This window comes from Adiantum capillus-veneris, chromosome 13, assembly GCF_014529385.1.
Source record: "Adiantum capillus-veneris isolate H3 chromosome 13, ASM1452938v2, whole genome shotgun sequence".
In the NCBI taxonomy this organism is placed as follows: Eukaryota; Viridiplantae; Streptophyta; class Polypodiopsida; order Polypodiales; family Pteridaceae; genus Adiantum; species Adiantum capillus-veneris.
In genome coordinates this window covers 23,269,465-23,286,264 of record NC_140943.1, presented here as the reverse complement: position 1 = coordinate 23,286,264, position 16,800 = coordinate 23,269,465, and positions in this window count along the sequence as shown.

The window sequence follows — 16,800 nt, the reverse complement described above, 5'->3', positions numbered from 1 at the left end:
ACTCACTGAAGCCCACTCCCTTTCTCTTTGAAAGCACATGTATCATACATAGCAAAGAAGAGAAAAAGATTACGATGAACTTTTGATTTCCGACTTAGTGGTTATGAATTGACTAGCATCTAGTCATTTGGATGAATCATTACAATTAACACACAAGATAGTTCTCAACTCATGATGCATGGTTCTTCAAGAGCTCAATTTAATTAACTTCAATGCATCACCACTTACCTTTGAAGGCGAAGGACATTGCCCTCTTGGATTATAAGCAAATGAGAATGATGGTCATTTTTTGGTGTATTCGAAACAAAAACTTGCGTCCATAGCATCACATTTTAAAATGCAATCTAAAAATATTCCGAACCTCTTAAAAAAATGTGCAATGAATTTGTTCAAATAAGTTCAAGATCAAATTGTTTGCAAAATTTGTCGTAGAAGGGTGGGAACTCCCTCTTGTTATGAGAGTTTTCATTTTTCTTTTGATGTTTTTGTTTTAACTTTGCAGTGAGCTCCGAGCTCTCAACTGAGGAAGACAAAGGGTAGTGTGAGTGTCGGCACTCTTGAAGGCCTCAAAAGCGGACTTATTGGGCGGCGAGTTGTGCGCAATGTCAATGCAAATGCGAGCCACAGACAGTTCAGACCCCGCAAAGTCAAGCTGAATCCCCTGAGGCGGTGGGTCACAATAATTGTGTTTTTTTTTAATAGTCTGGTTGTGCTTGTGTGCATGTGTGTTTGTGTGTTGCAAGCCTGGATTTTCGTGATACACGGCCTTTATAGCCTGCGTGTGGATGAAGCCGACTTGAGCATCCAAGGAGGACCAGGTTTCCATGGCGAGATCATGCAATCTATACTATATATTAAGCAGATTGGTTTTCCAGTGCCACGTGTCGCGATTTCCTTTATCCGGCTATAGTGAGGACAGTGCGCACGCAGGGGGGGAGAGAGAAAGAGAGAGGCGGCCGAAGGCCGCCGGCCACACTAGTTGAACTTAATGGAGCAGGGAGTCGGGTCTGTTCCTTGTGAGGCTTGGTGTGTGTGTGTGTGTGTGTGTGTGTGTGCATGAGTGAAAGCCTAATGGGCCTATGTGCAAAGAGTCGGGACTTGGGAGCCTGAGGCAAGGCGGCTGGGTTGGTGAGCATTGGTAGCGCATGAAGGCAAGTAGCGATAATCTTGCCAAGCTAAGCAAGTGGGTGGGGTCGTGCAGGAGTAGGAGTCAAAGATGGCCGTTTCAAGTTCGAGAGTGTGTGTGTTTGTGTCTGTATGGTGGGGCCGAGGGTCGTCCCATACATCGCGCACCATGCAAGTGGTCAGACAGACCATGCAACTTTTTGATTGTTTGAATTTGATTTAATATTTCCTTAAGGAAATGTTCCCACACTAATTCAATGTGTTCTCTTTTGAATGTGTGTGAGTTGTATCACTCACATGGCACTATTCAAATTGTGACTCCTATGAGCATATGTGGTGCACAAGCTGTAGCAATTGAGGGGGTGTGTGGTAGCACAAGGATAGAGGTACAAGCGGACTCACTACTAAAACGAGAGAATAACATTCCAGGCGAGAAGAGTTTGAAGCCGGAAAGATAGGGGCCAAAGGATGCTAATAACGGGATTAATTGGCATTCAAGAACAAGATTAAAGCCATATTTCTATAATAAAAAATGCCATTTTTCATGACTAAAACACGGATTACAAAGGCATGATGATAATTTTTTGGCCTCAATTAAACTATCATGATCTAGTCTTGACCCTATCACATGAATAGTGAAAATTGAAGCGCAATGACCTTCATATTGCTTCCAATCAAGGATTACTTGATCTCACACTTTTAATTGGGAGAATTTTATGCATTGAAGTTGACTTCCAATCCATCAATTGCATAATGCACATACTTCATATGGATGATCAACTTCCTTGACCCAATTCGAGTCCAATTTAATAGCATTCTCATCTCCATTTTTTCAAATCACTCAAATCCAATTGGATTTGTCATTTTTCTTTGTGAGGCTACTTGATTATGGCATTTTCAAGTGCACAAATCAACAAAATTTTTACCATTTTCAATTTAATTGACACAATGATCACAAAGGTAATGCACATGAATGATCTTCAATCGAGTACCAATTGAATCATCCAAAGTCAATCAATATCATATACACCGATCTTTTAGGTCTAATAATCATCATAATTGGTAATTGCTACCAATTATTTATCCTAATTTGAATACCGAATGCCATTGAGTAGGCACACACATTAGTCCATTTTTTTCCATGTTCATCGAATTGATTCATCATTAGCATGGCAATGCACTAAAAATCTACACAATTGAGTACCAATTGAGTAATCTATCTCAATTCTCAAAGCCAATTTTGACACACAAATCAATTATTTGGCCAAATTAATCATCATAATTGGTAAAAAATACCAATTATTCATTCACCCATTGGATTGCACATGCCATTAATTGGCACACATCCAAATTTAAGCCAAGATTGTATGCAAAAATTACATCAATTCCACATTTAAATGCACAAATTACAAACTCAATCAAGCATAAGTGAATGCATACATGCTTAATTTCTCAAGAAATAACACTATCTGTCATACAACTATACACAATCGGACCCAACCATCATATAGGCTTATACCTAATGATTGCACACACGTTTCATGTACATTTCACAATCAAAAATCATTTAGGTGCCCTAATTGACCATCAATCATAGAAAATCAAGTGGTCTTGGATAGGCACACACTCAAATTTTGCCCAAATTTTTGGTAATTAGGATTATCCAATGATTAAATTAGCTTAACATACATACCAATTACATGATTGTATACTCACATACCATCAATTCCATCAATTTCTATGCATGCACACACTCAAGATTAGGTGCACAGACACTTGAATTTTTTGATAGTTTTTCCCCTCTTTGGTGCATTACACACACAATGATTTTTATGCACACACATGAATTCTTGATGAGAATTAAGAATTTTTTTGATACATAAAAAGTTCATTAGTCAAAATTTGACCATCAATTTCATTCAAAGTGAATCAAATTAAAGTGTAGGTCAATTGATTTACACACCTAATTTTAGCAAATACTTAGCACACATTGAACCACATTAATCAATCAAGAATTGACATGAGAAAGTGAGTGCACTTACATCATAATCACACCCTAAGCTATTCCTTTGCTCCATGCAAAAGATGCATCATTGCACACACAAGTGTGTACACCATCAAATCGGCTCCAAAATTGACCATTGTAGGCCAAAATCAAACACTCAAATCATCAAATTAGGCATAGATTAGCACAATTACCTTGATTAGAGTGATGATTCCACCTATTACAAGGGGATTGAACATACATTACACTTCAATGTTAGCGGTTAGGCTAGCAAAGCTACTAAAAATTAGTATGGACTTAACTACAATTAGCATGAAAATGAACCGAAATTAGAAAGGGTTAGTGATAAGTTAGTGAAATTGGGGGTGGAATTGAGGGTTTGGGGTATTCATAACGCAATAATTAGTTTCCATTTCTTGCACAACATCATTAAATCAAACCAAAATTGAGTTACACACACTCAAAAACTAATGAAATTAGTAGTGAAATTACTCTATTCTAAACATCCTATACTCATTAGCTTAGGTTATTGATCCCCGGCAATGGCGCCAAGCATTGGGAGGCATTGTAGCAACGACCTAATGGTAACCCACACAAAATTATCAATCCGTGGATCAACAACTTGGCTAGGGCATGGAAGCATGAGCATCGAATGAATAGAATAAGAGGATTCAAGAGTATGTTCATCCAATGCAATAGAGGTTAGTCATTAAATCACTAATGCTAATCACATCATTCATCAAGCATCACCTACACGTAATAAGCCCACCAAAGTCTGACTTACCATAGACAAGAAACCCAAGCACACTAATGATAAGCACACACTAATTGCATTGGTGTTGGCTTGTCCAATCACCACATGCCAATCACAACACTTCATCAATAGCTAGCCACACTTGGTGAATGGTGCTAGAGTTTCATAAAATCCATCCACACACAAGCAAACAATAGGGCACACACACTAATTACAAGATTAAGAACCAACTTAATCAACCTAAATTAGTGATGCTAAATATCGCAAATCGAATGCTCATAGAAGGATAAGAGTGGTTAATAGCAAGAAATCATAACACATACTCAAATCTAGAATAATGCGAAATGTGAAACTACTTCATGACATAATGGAGTAGAGAAGAAGCAGACTAATGAGAAAGTAGAGATTAGATTAAGAATGGTTCTCTAATTACAATGGATTAGCACTAGCCTCTTAAGCATGGGCGTTAAGCTCAAGGTTAGGCCATTCATAGAGTGAACTCAAGAGAGAGAGAGCTCTCAAAAGTGGATCATCAAGAGTTGATACTAAAGAATGAAGCCTCCTTGCATAAAGGCTTCCTTTTAAAGGCTTTTACCACAATCCCTTCTACTATGGGTTTAAGTTTGAGGCCTCTAGCTACCATATACAACTTTGGAACTCCCAATGAGCCCAAGACTTATACAATGTGAGTTGGAAATATTATGTGCAACCATAGCATATCTCTCGCTTGATGCATAACCGGTGTCGCCTGTGTTAGCCACTGCTAACAGTCCTTCAAAATTATTCTTGTCGTTGTTTCCATATGTCTCAGGTAGATATGGTCATAACCCCAATCCTAGACCATTTTCAATTGTCACATGAAGGAATGATGTCATAGTTGTTCTTCTTGCCAAAATCAACAATAGAAAAGGTTACTCATATTCAATGCCACAAGAAGTAACAACTGATTTTTCTAGTAGTCCTATGGGCCTTTCCATGTGTCCGTCTGCAAACTACAGTTTCATCCTGGTAGCCCTCACTGTTGGTTTTTCCCATTTTTTCTAGACCTCTTTTGTTGAGATGGAAACACCGACTCCACAAGAAAAGTGGTGTTTCCATCTTCTCCCTCATAATACTCTCGGACCTTGTTTAATGGCATTGGCTTAGTATTTAGCTGAGGCACTTCTAGCTCTTTGATCCCTTCCTCAATTTGAGTCATTGGTTTTCTTACACCAAATTTCTCTAGGCATTTTCCCAGAGTAGCCCACATGTTTTGCATTCTGAGAAACGCGGCTAACGTTATCATACAAGTGACTGATTTTGACAAAATTTCTATCAATCCTTTTGAATCGATGACCTTGTTGGAAGGCAGTCTTTGTGATGGGATTGAAATAACATCTGACTTGGCTCGTGCTCTCCCATATAGGACGGTAGTGTTCTTAGCAAATGGGGTTGGCTGTCCATAGATTGTATATATCCTTTGTATCCTCAATACGATTCCACTTCTAGATTCATTTGAGATCCAGTCTCAATTTCCTCTATTGGTGGAAGAGACACTCCTCTTCCATCACTCGTTTGGTTTACTCGTCTACTTGTCTCACTTGCTTTATTGGCCTTTCTGACTTGTTTTCACAATTCTTCAAGACCATCTACTTCTTTATAGCTGTTAGCTATGTGAAATCCCTCAAATGAGTTATCCATGGTATTCAATACTATCCTTGGCTCTAATGCGGGATCCTTGAGCTTTTGTCCGTACTCGTGACTGGAATCTAGCCATTCTTGGTTTGATGGGATTACTTGTGCAGGTGGGACAAGGATCACATTCTCAGGTTTTTCAACTGGTGGTCCTAGTAAAGCTTCGACCATTTGAATCATTTTCTTGCACATTTCAAGCCTTTGTGTTTCTAGTTCCACATATGGATACGGCATCCACCTCTATAAACCGTACTTCATAGGATTTCAAGAGGGCATCTAATGGCTCATTAACCTTTTCTACCAATATTGATCCTCCTGAACTGGCACTTCTTGGTTTCTCTTCTGTGGATGGTTCTTCTAGAGGTTGAGACATAAATTGTGTAATAAAAGCTACAACACTTTTCCTATGTCTTATCTTCTCGTTAGCTTGGGTGAGCTCCTCAGCTAGGGAATTTTGCTCTCGTTTCCTATGTGCTTTTATCCTAGCCTTTTTAGCTTTTCAACTATTTTGTTTTCTCTTGTTTTTTTATAAGGTGCATTGATCTTTGGTTCACTCATCTATGGACTTGCATCAATTTCTTTTTTTTTTTGTCTCTTGCTTCTCCTCAGCTTCCTTTTGAGCTTGCGCTTTCATAACTCCTTGAACTGGTACGACGTTTTTATTTTCTAAGCTACTGGGCAGCTCAACAATTCCTTAGATATTTGTTGTGATCTTTCTGACTCGATTTGGGTTTTTTGGACGGTTGGGAATCAAGTGAGTGACACCACAGCCAAGACAATAGGCACTCACTTGTGTGATCTCTGTCTGAGGACATTGTTTCACCAAGTGGTTGTCATAGCTTTTGTGACAATCTTTCTCTGATTGAGGAGCCTCTTCTTGCAATTCCTCTTGGCTATAAACAGGCCCTGACCTAGATAAGCCTCTATTCACAATGAACTACAATGTCCTTCCGTCCATCTCGTACCTTCTTTCTTTCGGTCGAAACATAGGAGGTGGAGCTTGTACGGGCCTCACCATTCCATGTGTTTCTCTCATCTTCTGATGCTTTGAAGGGAAGTACATGATTTGGTTGTTATATTACATTGTAGTTGGTACTATGGCTTGTTTATTAGATGCTTCCATCATCTGCGTGTATCTCATTTCTACATGCATTCTAGCACTTGGCAGTGGAGTTTGTTGTCCTGAGACAAGCTCTAGAGTTGAAACTCCTCCTGGACCTGGTGCATTCCTTGTAACGTATCTGGGTGGAGTAGGTGCTACTGGAATAGGTTGTACATACCTCTCCCTAGCATAAGCCATGCCATAGTAACACTCTTCTCTCATATGGTTTGTTCATTTTCTCTCAATTTCTCCCCACTTAAGCGATTTCTCTGGATCAGCATTTACAAGAGGAGCTAACCTCTTGACCATTTTGTTATTAAAATTTTCTTGATTGATAGGTGTTGTTGGTTTTTCAATGGACTCACTCATTTGTGAATCACTATGCTGAGAGGATGTGTCATCCTCTTGACTCTTACAATCATTTTCTTTATATTCTTCATAGTTATCCACCAAATAAAGAGCTTTTTTATTAAATTTGTTTATTGTTAAACTCCTTATCAAGTGCAGATCCTTTTGAAGACCACATGTCTCATTCCTTAAATAAAGATCAACATTAACCATGCTTGCATATGAAGTTTTGCTCTTGGACAGAACTTGACATATCTCTTGCAAGAGCCGTAATGCCACTTTGTGTATTGATTAACCCTCTTTTTGTTTGAATCTATGAATTTGCGAGACCGTATTGTGAGCTATGCCTTTTTGCAAGAATTCTTTGATGAATTCCTTAAATAGCTTGTCAAGAGTCTCAAAGTCACATCCTTCCACTGAGTTGAACCATGTAGTCATGTCATCTTCCAGAGTCTGTTCAGATCCCACAAACTGTGTTGTAAAATCCAAAACTTCCTCTCCTCTAATTACTCTTGCAAAAGTCGCTATTTCATGCCAAGGGCAATGCCCGGTGGTCAAGGACCAAGCAGTTCCACCAGGGGCCTTTCACTGGTATCAGAGCTAGGGATAATCTAAACCAAGGGGTCGTGGACCTCATCTTTTTCATGTTTTGCATGTGCATGCACCAAGGGAAGGTGTGGAGAAGAGCTCTACTCAGGCGGCCACGTCGAAGTCCAGCTTGGCTTGTGTGTAGAGCCGCTTGTGATGAGGGGGAAGAGAACAGAGACCACTGCAAAATACCACCACGGTGGGCTCATCTTGAGTGCGACGCTGTGGGGGACGATAGACGTAACATTAGCGACCTCCGAGCGGCACCACAGCATGCAGAAATTCTATGTTTCTCTCTCGCACGGTAGTGTGCTGCTCCATCGCCATGCCTTGAGCTTTTTCTTTCACATTTCAAGCGCCCAAAGGCCTTTGGCCTTAGGGAAACGATTTTTAAACCAAAAGAGCACGTGCCCATAGGCTTCTCAACTGCATCCTCGAACGCTTGGGCTCGGGAGGTTTTGGCAAGGTATTGAAAGCCGCCTCTTGGCAATCCTTTAGCACATTGTCAACAAGTTGGTTTTCTGGAGTGGCCAAATTTTGGTGCCCTTTCAAAATCTTCAAGCATTACTACTTGGAAAGGGTACAACGAACAGCTTGTCGGAGTCCATGCCGGTTGTAACGTCTGGTTAACTAGACAACCATAGATCCAAGAACGTCTTGGGATTCAAGTTCAATTCTTTCCCACTTCAAGCACGACTTGATTTTGACAAAAAATTTATATCTTTTATTACGGATCTACTTAGTGCGGTGCATACTACGACTGCGAGTCTTTCTGCAATCGAAGGTATTGTTTTCTCTTTTGTTCGCACAACACATTTTTGCTATGAATGCGGAAGTTGATGATCAAGACATGTTTGACTTCAAATACTTGGAGGCTGCTCCACTTGTGAATACCGCGTGGCCGGATACTCTCACGGAGGGTACCCTCGTGGCAACAGGGATGGATGATGAAAACCCAGGTGATCTATCTCTCTCTCCTCATTTATCAACCCCTCCTCCTCAAAGCGTGTTTGATATTCTGGAGGATGATAGTAACTTGCTGGATGCCAGGGATTTTGTCACTCGACAGGACTGGTAAACTTTTCATGCCCAATTTTGAAAGCTATTTGTACGGGTCAAAATATTTGCTACACAAGTGGAAACTCTCACACGATTAATTTACAACATGTTACCAGAATCAACTTCTCATTTGCCGGCAACCCAAGGGGTTGTCTGCCCACCAGTTATAACCAAAGAGGTTATGCCGACACATGAGACATTGATTGTAGATACAAATCTGATTGTGACCAATGTGGTCAGGAAGTGACTATCACAATCCAAATTTCAACGGGCGAAGAGTCAAAAATTATGCTTTATTTGCTTAGGAACGCATCAAAAAAAGAAGTGTCCACATGTATGACAATGTAAGCATGATGCATGAGTTTGTGATTGGACATAAAATCCAGCTTTGGTGTAGGGAATAGTAGTTATAGGTCATTTGAACATGTTATGCTCAGACATTTTCTCATACATGAATGATCATCACTTGCACATGCAACTGAATTATGCCTATAATGTGCATGCTGCATTGTTACTTTGAAATTACATAACATTTCAGGCAAGCAAAGCTTGCATTGCCTTCTAGCAAGGCTCCATGCAAACCGAAGGGAATGCAAGTTAGGAACTCCAAGCACAAGCACGGCTTGTGACATTTGTTTCAAGCATTACAATTTTGTTGTCATCGAACCAATGCTTAACCTGCCAACATGACTAAAGCACGGCTTGAGTACTTGTAGCCCTGATCTGCTGCACGGATCAATAGCACATACGATAATTCTCTCTCGCACAATAGATAGGGCTATGAGCTGCATGTGAGGGATTATTTTCTTGACATATCAAGACAACTAGTTACAGCAGGATGACTAGGTTAGACCATGTTCAATTTTGTTTATTTCTCCATGTTTATACCTTTGATTGGAAACTATTGCTTTTGTGCAAAGAAAAGTGCTTTGAAAATTTTACAGGAATCAAGGCTTCTCCCTTGTGCCAAGGTACTGCCCAATGACTTGGCATCAAGGGCATTGGCACGCAAGTTTGGAAAACTGGCAAAATAGGGAATCTCAGCTCACAAAATCCCTACTAGTCTAGACTGTGCACGGCACTTATAGTTTTCTCTCTCCCATTTGAGGCCATCACTTTTGCCAAGGGCTTAAGATTAGGTATGTGTGGCTTGCTAGGTAGGTGGATTCAATTCTACCGCCTCCTGAAACACGTTTCCGCTGTAACACCAGACACTTTGTCAAGGACACGATAAGTTCTAGATAGTTTCACTAACTTTGGTTGTTGTCAACGCACAACAACACTAAAAAGAACCTAAATAAAGGACTTACTTCAAAGGCAAAGTGTTATCATTAAGTCGCACTGGTGCTGTCACAACCACATACATGGTAGGTGGGCCAGTCTATGACTTGTTTGTGTTTTTCTGTTACCTCTCTTGATGAGAGAGTCATAGCAGAAAATTGTGGCACGCTTATATGATAAGCTGCACGCTACGCATAAGATGCACACGAGCATGGACACAACATATACAAATTAGTCACTTAAGGAAATTTCCTTAGCCCAACATTATCTCTCTCTCTCTCTCTCTCTCTCTCTCTCTCTTTCTTATTTCTCTCAAAGAATAAAGAATTTTTTTTTTGAAATCTTTTGATACATATTTTGCTCGTGAGTCAACCTGAGCCAAGGTGCTCTACCTCTCAGCTAGAAATTAGGCAAGATGCCATCCAAATTAGTCTTCATCGGTTTGTCGATTGACCACTAATTTCCATGAGGGCTAAGAACCACCCGCGCTGGCTAAGAGTCATTATCAAATCTTGGGTAGGAGCCAACTGTTAGCATTCCTTGGGTGATTGTTCTTAAGATCGAACAAATCTACCCAGTGGAGTACACATTGATGTTAATGGACAAGCAAGAGTCTTGTCATTACAGATGTTTAGGGTGTCATTTTTGCACTACATGCTTTCAGTGCGATGCTCGCATTGAGTTTTTGATAACCATAAACTCACATCAGCTGATCTCTCCCATGGAGTCTAGATGTAGCAAATTGTTGTAACAACATGGCTTCTCAATAAGAGCTAGGCATTTCACTTGTGTTGATATCCTGGTCTCTCTATAGCACTCCAAGTGTCTATGGAAGCACAGTTTTGGGGTAAGACCCAGCGGGTGTTTACTCAACCATGTGGGCGATGTGATCCTCTGCATGTGAATATGGGTAAGTGAACATTAAGTTCAATTCTCCATGTATGCATCTATTGATTTGGTATTATTCTTTTTTTTTTTAGTATGTTTTGCTTTGATTTTTCAAGCCATATAAGTATGCTTGAATGTTTCAGCGACATGCCAAGGGCATGTTGAAACAAAGCATTTTGGCCCGTCGTGTCCCATATATTTTTTTGCATTATGTTGGCATGAATCCACGTGTAGGGTTCGATTTGGCACATGTTGTCACATGGGATACAACATGGTCTAGGAACTCAAGGAGTTCGGTTTAGCCAGTGTGGGGCAAGGATAATGAGGGTCCCTCTCACTCACGTCGCCGAGTGTTTGCAGCTACCTCCACACACAAGTACATCTCATGCTTGATGGATGTCAACTTTTCTAACGTCCTTCTTAGAGACATAATCTACATGTGGAGAATATGAGTCTCTGGGACTGACACTGGTGCCTATTTCCTAATGATGTATCGCGACAAAGTCCCTACGTGCTGGTCGCATGCGTTTATTAGACCATTGGGAGCACAGCCTATCAAGAACAATCTCAATGGCCAAAAATTGTTGAATACTCAGTACAGACTTGTTGCAATAACAAGTGCTATGAAACCACCTTAATGGAGAGTCATTTATACATAAAACCAAGTATGCTAAGTTACTAAGAATGTCTCATGGTTGGCACCTAGGTGTGACTGAGTTTTCACATACTGTTATGGTCCAACTTTTGTTGCCAGGCTTTTCCGTATGTATCGTGGAAATTCTTGTCATGGAATTGCGGTTTGGATAAGTTTGTGTTAAATGCATGCACACTAGGTGTTATGGGCCCTAGTGTTTAACACTGATTTATTTGGAGCAGCATGCAAATTCATGGGCTTTATCCTTTCTGCACCTTTTTTGCACTGCAAGTGCAATCTATACTGCAGAATTATTATGAGTTTACACCCTGCCATACAAGATACTGGCTCAGGATGGGTGTCTGTGGTTGGATGGTCTAAACTCTATGAGCTTAATCTAGTCTAACCCGCTTTCAACCTAGTTGGTTGTCTCCACTCCATATCAAATATATGGCTCGATACTCAATGGTTGGGTTATAGGTTATTGTCAGTCGTGGAAGAATGTCTGTAAGTGGTTGGGGGAAAGCACCTCACTATTACTGCTGCTATTCATCTCGTGTTGGATGGGCAGCTTACAAGTATTTTTTGGTAAATGATCTGCTAAGAGCATACGTTAGCACAACGCATTCTGAATGGGCAATTCTCTCCCTATTCTAGAACTTGCTTAAGTAAGGTTTTCAACTTTGAACACCTATTGTGGTGGGGTTGGATACTGCTTCAGTAGTTTCATAAGTCAAGGACTTAATAGATGTGATGACAATGTATGTTGGCAGGTAACCTTCATTGGGGGTGAACATGTAGTTCTGTGTGTTCCAAAATGTTCTGAAGTCTGCCATAAAGACACACCCTATTCTACTTCTTAGTAGCTATGAGCTTTTTAAGATACTCACGTGAGTTGGAAATCTGGGCTCACAACTTTATGAAAATTTGCACCAAGGATTTCTTGCTCTTTTCCAGTAGCTTCAGAAAGTCTGCAAACTGGTTAGATAGAAGTGGTTGCAAAAGGACAACAATGTTGAAAATCAAGATGTTGCTCTTGGTTTCATTGAACCTCCTCACTACACCCAGTGTCGGTCCTATGGACAATTGGCCCACGTATGGGAGCCAATCAGGAAAACATCAGTGTTCTTACGAAGATACTACCACTTGTGCTTTTGAGGACGAAAACGCTTCTCCAAGGGGGGAGTAATGTTATGCCAAGGGCAATGCCCGGTGGTCAAGAACTAGGCCCAAGGGGCCAACTGGAATTGTGGATAGGGAATGAGACCCAAGGGGCTATTTAATGGGAGGTTGGGATGTTCATTCTCAAGGCAGTTCCACCAGGGTCCTTTCACGCTACGTGATCTCTTAGATCTTTATCTCTAGAGTGTCACTTATTTACCTATTTCTCAAACTGGGATGGTCTAACTCGCCGATTGTCTACAAGTCTAACCATACACTCTCCCCATCGTTTTCTCGCTTCAGGTCTTCTACTATGACTAGGTTCTTCTTTGAAGGGATTAGTCGTTTTGTTGGAGACTGGTCCATTATTAGGGAGATTGCATTGAGGACGCATGTCTACCATCTCTATGATCACTTCATCTCTTGTTATTTCTCTAGAAGGGAATCCAAGTGGCTCCCCTTTTGGAATTCTCATAGAGATTCTCATGTTTGGTGAAGGTATCTGTGGTCCTTCATTGACCAAATATCCACCTATTTCTAATGTAGTCCATGTATTTGTGCTTTGTACAACACTTTATTCCCGTCCATACTTGTCAACAACTATAGATTTCCATTAACAACCGCCTCCGTATGTATTGACATATAAGAGCTTGTAATCCATCAACTCTTCTGGGTATGGCTCTGAGCACCTATAAAGGTTGACCTCAATATATCCATATAGTCCTTCACTCTTATGACTATTATCCAAATGTTTCAACAAGCTTGGTCTTTATCAATTCCAGGTTTGGAAGATCCATTGTGGGTTGATGCTCCTCTATCGTTGGGATTCTGAATCTTGTATAAGTTGAGTTTGACTCTAAAGAAAACATGATCTTTGGGCTTAATAGATCTGGCTTGATGTAAGAAGGATTATTCCAAATTGTTCAAGTGCTTTGGTTAGGAAAAAGTCAAACTATGTCCAAAACTGGCAAGAGACTTGAGATCATGTTCAAAAGATTAGAGAAGCTAGAATACATTCACACGAAGAAAAATGGTCTGGATGCCTTGAATTGAGTAGCACATCTGTCTCACCAGACCCAGTGCCACTTCAAAGAGTTGAATCCTTGCTCTTGTAGTCATACACTATGCAATTGCATGCATTGCTACACAAACAATGTGTCATGCTCTTTGTCATCAGAAATGTGAAAATGTATATACTTCAACACCCTGTCAGTCTTGTCTCGAACATAGGTGATGTGCACCAAGATTGTGACTTGTGAAGAATACCAATGCATTGATTGGATTTCATTTTTCTCTTTGAAAGACTAATTCTCACTAAAGTCTATAAGAGAGACTACCACATCTCTAGGAAACCTTTGAATGCAGTCTTTGAATTGATGAGATTTCCACCTGGCAATTAAATTGTGTCTGATGTAGGTGGTTAGATGATTTTTAAGGAAGGATGTAAAATCTACACATCCCATTTCCTTGACCAGTAGATCATTGCGCTTATTGACCTCTTGATGGGCTGATGCAATGTCTTCAAACACCTTTACTGAAATTTGGAATGAATTATCAGATTCTTCTTTTGGACATATAACTAACCACCTGCAATCCACATTGATCACATTCTCCCTTCAAGCAAGAGAGCTTATGAAACGTAGACTCATCTGGCTTTGGACATAATACCATATCAGCCAATTTGTTGATGCTATTGTGCATGTAGGCACTAGATCCACACTTTTCTAGATCCTTTTTGGTGAAGCATACTTGCAGCCACACCCTTCACTGTGCACTCCTGTCTTGCTTTGTATCATCTGGTTGAATGGATCCTTGAGGTATATCATCAGTATATGTGAGCAATGCAACAACAAGTGTACCTATCCTTCAACTTGCAAAGAAACCAAGGCTTCAATCCCTCAAAACAAGTGAGAGAGATCTTGATGTGTGGATATTGCATCTGGAATCTCCTATAAAATTCTACTTGTCCAATGAAAAGAAAATCTCATCAAAACTTTGAGGCTATGATGACAAGGTTAAAGTCATTGCAACTTGAACATGCTACCTAGCATGGTACTTTTTTAAACCTTTTGTTAGGTACTAAAGTACTTAAGCCACTGTAAATGGTACTTTATGAAGTACCAATTTGCAAAGTACCTAAGTCCCTAAAATTGATACTTTAATAAGTACCTCAAAGAGTACATTTAAAGTGCCTATATACCTAGAGTTTGCTTTCTGAAAGTACATGCTGGTGGTCGCATGCTAGCTTCTATCTAATCTCAAGGTACTTTTGAATCTTCCAAGTAGCCAAAGAGAGCCTATTGGTATGTACTATCATGGTTGTAAAGGACCTTTAAACTACCATTAAATGTACATTCATTGTCCAGGAGGACCTGATACAACTTATGAGTTAACATTGGTACTTTTGAGCACCAATCCCTTTGACATGGTAGTATTACTAGCATCTACATGTAGGTACTCTAGGTAATCTTCAATGTAATATGTTTCTACAAGGTACATGTAACAAAATTGGTATTGCTAGAGTACCCAATCTATGGAATTTGGCCCAATGCACTTTTTTTTTCCTTTATGTATACTTGAAGTACTTGTTTGACCTCATGCTAGTTTCTACCCAAGGTGAAGGTATTCTTCATGGTTCCAAGTATTTTAGGAGATCCATGAGTATATATTGGTGGTTGAAGAGTTTTTTTATACTATACATATGGTGCTTGCTATGGTGATAGTAAAGTATATTTGAGTTTATATTGGTGCTCCAAGAGTACCAAAAAAATTCTTTTGGAGCGTAAACACCTCTGGGGCTTCACATACAACATTATACATGATGTAATACTACCTATATGAACTTACTACCTATACACATGGTACCTATACTAGAGCATGTAAGAGAAAAATTATAATTCAAGCACTTTTAAAGCATACGTGTGACTCGTCAAGCAAATGTATTGAATGCTTTATGTAAGATTTTTTCCCCAGATGCTTCCGAGATACATCCTTTTTGTTTGGGGACACTCGCTTCTCCATTTGTCAAAAAGAAAAACACAATGTCTCTTATCTCGTGCGTGATGAAATGACTTTGAGGCTATTGGTGTTGGCATAATTGCAATGCAAATTCTCCTTCCTCAGCCTATTTTAATCATGAATTAGTTGCTGCAAAATTTTGTTGATGCAACCCAGTGAACCTCGCCATATCCAAATTGCTTATAGACTTTGATGAATCCCCTTTTCTATTCACCAACATCATGCATAAATCTCTTTTTAGCTTCAGATCCTCCTCAAATAAGGATGATTTGACTTTGGTAATTGTGCCTTGTATGTTGGAGAGTATAGACTTATCTAATCCATAGTACAACCGTCAAAAACTGGCTTGTGTAGAAGCAATCAAAAGGTGGATTTCTTAGCTTCGCAATGCATGCCTTTTGTAGCTTCTTGCCAGCAAATCACCATTGTTTTGCAAATTGTACTCGTATTATCATGCGTTGACAAGCATGATGCATCCCGTTCTGTTTTCCTTTTATGACTCTCTTATTTCATCACGGCCCAATACTCTCGCATCCTATGTGTGGCTTCCTGATGAACTGTGGTTGAGTAATCATTGCGGCCATGAGGGGACAACACATCATGTCTTTGATTGTCCTCGACATGATCCTGAGATGAGTGATACCACTCCATTGGATTGGAAGCTTGTTGATGGTACTCAAAACCATTGTCTATAATTATTGGTTGCCCAATATGTGGCGATCATTTGGAGGATGTTTTTGGTGTCCAATTGCTGCTTCCATGGACATGGGGGACTGCAATCCAAGCTGAAGGATCTGTCGATGCTATTTGTGTAGCACAACCCCCTCTTCCAAGGTTCTCTCACCCACCTAAAAATGTTTCTGGTGAATTTCCTCTCCCATCCTGCTAATGCTTCCATCCATGGGTAGCCATCCACCTTGAGAGTAGTGAGAAGGCTACTGTTGTTGAATGTATTACTACCACATCTGAGATACACCAACGTGGGGTAGAGTAGACAAGATCCTTGCCCTTTTGAAGGTTGGAGCATGTTGGTTGCAGTTTTTGAGTGCATCCGCATCAAGCCAGGGAGTAGACATCATTGAGGAAAATGGATGTTCAAGCCATGCTTGCTTGCTTGTGGTACGGGTGTCTAACCTCACTCCTATCTTATTGCAGACATAGCG